The sequence below is a fragment of the Monodelphis domestica genome, chromosome 3 (assembly GCF_027887165.1).
Source record: "Monodelphis domestica isolate mMonDom1 chromosome 3, mMonDom1.pri, whole genome shotgun sequence".
NCBI classification, from domain to species: Eukaryota; Metazoa; Chordata; class Mammalia; order Didelphimorphia; family Didelphidae; genus Monodelphis; species Monodelphis domestica.
Window position 1 is genome coordinate 258,768,099 of NC_077229.1, and position 6,000 is coordinate 258,774,098.

Consider the following 6,000-nt stretch of genomic DNA (forward strand, 5'->3'; position numbering starts at 1 on the left):
CCAGAGGCACACAAAAGACTCATTATGGAAAACACACCAGATATATCTTTTTGCAAATTTTGTGTTTGAAGGGAGCATTTCCCATTTTCTACCAAGTCACAGGAAGGCTTTCATTTAATGAAAAGAGGATGCTTTGAACACTTAACTAGAAATAGGCAAATAACTAACTTTTGGAGCTAATCAAGAGATTTCATATGTTTAGGTTTAATTTTCAGTTCTTCAACATGTTCTGTCTGGCCTTCCTTCACAATAAAAAAGAAACATTTATCTTCCAGTAAGACAACTGGACTTTTCATTATTGTGGGGGTAAGCCCCTCAACTGTATTGTAAACTCTTTATGAGGATAATCGCCTTGCCTTATTGCACTCTGTATGCTGTCCTCAGCACCAACGCACCTAGCATCCTGCTTTGCACATAGTAAATGCCTGGTCTTGTCTATTCCCCACCTGTGATTTCATCATCACAGGGAATGCTCAGTGTGTAGACTCCTTCTCCAAATGCAGATGCGCAATTTATGTATAACTCACAGTCTTAGAGATTTGCCTGGGGCACTGATAGGTTACATGATTTGCCCAGTGCTACACAACTGGTACATTTAAGGCAGGATGTGATTTCATGTTTCTTTCATGGGAAACCAGCCCTTTGCCTTCATAAATAGGTATCCGACAAATTTTATTAAATGCTTCCAGTTGTTCTAGATTGAATTTTTTTCCTTTTCTCTTCCAGAAATATTCTTGCCCTTCTGACTTTGTTGACTACTCCAGGATAACATTTCATGAACTAGCAAGAATAAATAACACATTGTAGCCAACTTGCCAGCAATAGCTCACTCATATGTTGAAACAGTATGGTAAGAATGCTAGGCAGTATCAGGAGAAACCTGGGCTTTACTGCTGCTTCTCATTTCACTGCTATATGATTATAGGGAAGTCACCCAACCTTTCCTCGGTATCTTTATCAGTAAAATGGAGATAACCACACCTAAATAATGTAACATAAAAGTTTTAATGCAGAAAAATGATTTTGGAAACATTCAAGCATATATATCTTCTATAATTGTTAATATTGGGCAAGGCAAGAAAGAATTACTGGTACAATGAGTCTACTTCCATTATAGATGCTTAAAGGTAGTCAGTGTTGTTTCTCGGGATAATCTGTCTTTCAGGTGGAACTCAGAAGGGGAAAAATGAGCATTTTACAGTTTTAGAGAAAGGGAAAAGATGTCTTCATGTTTTATAATGAACAATTTTCAATTATTTGAATATTTTGAACCAAATTATGTAGCTTTGCTCAAAAATAAATCACACAGTAACACTAGCTGTTATAGCATTATAAGTTAATTATAAATGCTAGATAGTGTTATATCACCAGTCTCTGAAAGATCCTTTCCAGAAGCCATTCCTAAGCTCTTGCCTTTGATTTCTTTTTCTTTTGGCTCATTGCTATAGCTCCTCCCTCCCCCCCCCCCTTTAAAATTGCCCCTTCTTATTTGGCTTCCAGGCACAGGCAGTGGCAAGTAGGGAGGGGATGCTCTGATGGGGTTTTTTTGAAGTGAGGAGCACATACAATAAGCCCTTGTCACAGAACTTGCTCTTGCCTTTAAGTTCCTGACTGGTGAAATCCCTCCTGGAGTTGTCATGAAGCACACACAGAGGTCACTATACAGAGGAAGCCTGTCTTGGTCCAGCACAAAGATTCCTCCTTCAAGGAAAGCTCAGGCAGACAGATGAAGACCCTTTGATGGAATACAGTTGGGCACTTTTTGAAAGAGACACAAGAAGAAGAATCTTGTCTGATGATCGTTTTTGTTTGAAGCTTCATGCCCCTGACACTAGCTCAGTGATCATTTTTGTCATCTCACAGTGGGACTCCGTTCATTATCAAAAGCCCCGAAGTCACTCCCTCTGCTCCCTCTCCCTACTTTCTCCATCCAAGAATGAACATCCTTTGTTCTAGGACAGAGGTTCTTAACCTGGAATCCATAGACCCCTATAGGTCTCAAAGGTTCTGTGAACTTCAGTGTGAAAACATTTATATCTTTATGTTCCCTAGCCTCTAACTGAAATTTAGCATTTCTTTCATTAAGATTTTTTTCTTAAATAAAGCATTATTTTGAGAAGGGGCTAATAGTCTTCTACAGGCTGTCAGAAGGATTAATAATACAAGAAAGTTTAAGAATCCCTCCCTTTGAGATCCACCCCTACTGAGAACTACCACTAAGTAGACATCCCAAAGAGATCACTTAAGTCACTTAGCTAGGAGTAAGGAGAATAGAAGAATTAGACAAACCAGTTATCTCAATGCTGTATGGACCCCAAATCCAATTTAAGTGAAATTCACACTTTTGAGCCAGTTGCTTCTTTCTTTTTCTTTTTTAACTTCTTTTAGACTTGTGATGTTTTTAGTTCTAGTCTCCAGAAAACTGACTGAAAACTGATTCTTTAATTCCATTCTTTAGATATAGGCAAAGGTCAGATAGAGAGATGCAACATAGTCCAGTGCAAAAAACACTGGATTTGGAGGCTGAGGATCTACATTGAATCATTGACTCCATAACTTATAACCTATGTGTCCCTGGACAAGTTATTTATTTTTTTCTAGGCCTCAGTTTCCTCATTTGTAAAAAGTTTGGACTAAAAGGCTTCTAAGATTTTTGAACTCATAAACATTTTTTGCCAGTGTCCAAGTTATAAGGAGACAGAGAAGGACCCAAGAACAGTGGGGCTGAACTAATTAAGGCAGGAGTGGGTCTGGTCAAGCTCATTCTTCCCCTCACAAAACAGGAGGGAGTAAAGAGGGTAAGAAATCTGTGAGAAAGCAAATAGGTGACTTTCCTCAGCAGGCTTCCAGGCTTTCAACTTTTCTCATTAAAAAGGGGCATTTTTCACCTAGATATCCACCCTGGAAAACAAACCAACAAGCCCATTCTTTTCAGGTTACTGGGGGTGGAAGTCCTAAGGCTTCTTTCTTCCAGGACTGCAAAGGTGCAAGTGGCAATGAGTGGCCCAAGCCCTAAGGAGCTACTTCCTAACAGCAGCCAATGGCCAGGTGTGTCCCAGACCATTGGCCCCTTCCCGCCTCCTTCAGCTTTATCTCTTCAGGCAGAATTGCTCTCAGACAGTGGTTCCCCAGCTTTCTGTGAGCCCCACAACAGGCTGGCCGGCTGGTGGGTACCTCCGACGGCACAGCGGGGGCGGCTGGGCAGGTGCACCTCAGCCGGCCTGTCACCAAGCAGTAAATTCCATAATTACAGGTCAGGGAGGTGGAGGTGCCCTTTGATGTGAGAGGCTTTCTTGTTGTTCCTGCAGCGGATACAATTTGGCCAAGATATCAAATGCAGATAGTAAAAATTTAATTAACAAATCAAAGCTTTTATCTGCACTTTTTTTTTGTTCTGTTTTAAAGAACTGGAGCCAACAGGTTTCTTCAGTCCCAGAGATGAAGAGGGAAAAAACAGGGTCTTTGTAGTGCAGAAAACTTACAACCTTTCCTAGGTGATCACCTCCAAAGATAAGGCTTCTGTTAACTGCCTGTTCTTAGGAAAGAAGCTTTCAGGCTCCCCAGCAAAGTGACTCCCTTTTTAAAAGGTCTTTAACGGTTTTTTTCCCCTTTTTTCCCCTTACTCTAATTTAACTCTTTGTTCTCCAGACAATGTGTGTGTGTATGTGTGTGTGAGTGTTGGCTTGCTGTGTACTCTAATGTGGTTTAGGGATTATTCACAAGTCTGACTTTTTTTTTTTTAAGCACTCATTCAGTAAACTGATTCTTTAGAATCTCAGAAGAGCATTTCTAAAACAGGTCACTTTCAGATATTTTAGCTATCATAAGGAAAAAGAGGGGCTGACCCTTGAACAGGTTCTTAACCTTGGGGTCCATTAACTTAAAAAAAAAGAAATTGATAACTATTTCATTATAAGTGGGGTTTGGTAATCTTTTATGTTATTAATTTTAAAATGTATGTCTGTGAAAGGAGTCATTAGACTTCACCAGATCATCCAAGGCATCCATGACAAAAAAAAAAAAAGAAAAGTTAAGAACCCTTTGCCTAGAAATGGATACTCATAAAAGGATTTCCTCCTACCCCTATCATGCAAAGAGACATTTCAAGGTAATGGGAAATGCACAGTACTTTCCAATGTACTGTTAAATAATCTTTTTTTTTTTTAGAATAAAATCCTTACTCTGGACTAATATTTCAGGAGGAACTTCTAGGTGATCATCAATGTTATAAACACTAGATACAAAAAAAATAGATAGATAGATAGATAGATAGATAGATAGATAGATAGATAGATAGATCGATCGATCGATCGATGGATGGATGGATGGATGGATGGATGGATGGATGGATGGATGGATGGATGGATGGATAAACAAAAAATGAACACTTTCACATTTCTATAACACTTTGTTTGCAAAGGCAAATAATTATAGTGGATAAAATGGTAAATAGGGAAGGCTTGGGTTTACTTACCATCTCTGAAACTTTCTGACTGTGTGACTGACCAAGCATAAGAATGCTTAAGAGATAAATTTGGCTGAGACCCACACTGTGGGGCTCTTTTTTCAGAGCTTGTACTTTTTATAAAGTACAAGTACAAGTACAGTTCCCTGTCTAGGGTTAACCTCTCAGTATATTTAAGTCAGTGATGGTGAACCTTTTAGACACTGTGCTGTATTCACCACTAAGTTCACCCTCCCCCCACCACCTTACCATAGACAGGGAAAGGAGAAAGGGAGAGGAATAACCTGGGCACTGTAGGATTTTAATAACGATAATAAGAGAGAGAAAGGGGGAAAAAAGTTCTTTCAGTCAAGTGAGCAGAGCAAAGAGAGCCAGAGACTCACAGGTGAAACACTTTATAAAAAGTACAAGCTCTGAAAAAAGAGCCCCACCTTGTGGGTCTCAGCTAAATTTATCTCCTAAGCATTCTTATGTAAAATAAGGACTTAATTTAAAAGGATGCTAGGAATGTAGCTCAGGTGTGGCAAATTTTCCATCTGCACAGCACTTTGTTCAGGGAAGGGAGTAAGTACTTCCACTGGGCTGCTGGGCAGAGGGGTGGGGAGGCATGGTGGAGAAGGGGAAGGAGTGGCTCCAGAGTGTTATGACTCATATGACCACTTTGGCACATGTGCTATATGTTCACCATCATGACTCTAAGCAATTTTTTGAAATTTTAAGTCACCAAAAAGGTATTGGCCTACATTGGTGGAGGAAATTTTCTCATCCAGGAGTTCTCTACTAAAATATCATAGGTCCACTCCCTATTCACTATTCCTACAGTGAGTTCTCCTTATAACATCCCCTTTAGAATACTGTCTTTACCCTAGTTAGGGAAGATCTAGTTAGGGAAAAAAAGAAAAGCATAGGAGAAGTGACCAATATAAACACATGATAAAGAGCATATTTACATACAAACTTAAAGGGGTCATGGTAGTTCCAAAAAGAGACATCAATGTCACTGAAGGAATTAAAGAAGATTTCATAGAAGAGAAGAAACTTGAATTAGGTGAAAGATAAGTGAGATATGACTAGGCAGAGGAGAAGAGGGAGGGGCATGTCAGGACACAGCATTAATGAAGACACAGAAGAGAAATCAGACATGAAATCTTTGTAGCTCCACTACCTTACACATAACAGGGACTTAATAAAAGTTTATTGAATTGAACTGAACAGAAATGGCCTGAGAGAAATCAAGACTTCAGCATGGTGGGGAGCTAGCTGCCTGATCTCTTGTGTTTTTGTGAGCACTCCGGTGAAGCCATCTTCCTGTGTTTGCCCTCTTGAGTCTGACATTGGGACTGTAGGAGAAAGGAGGATAACTGGGGATGGGGGAGGTAGCCCTGGTAGCCATTAAATGTGCCTCTTCAAATTCAGTATGAGGAAGGCCATTTTAGCTTGCCCAGAGAGTTCCTTTTAAGGTCTGTAAGCCTGCCTAAGTGAGTTTTGGGCATAGAAACACTAGTGAACTATTTTGGGCAGCACATTTCCCAAAG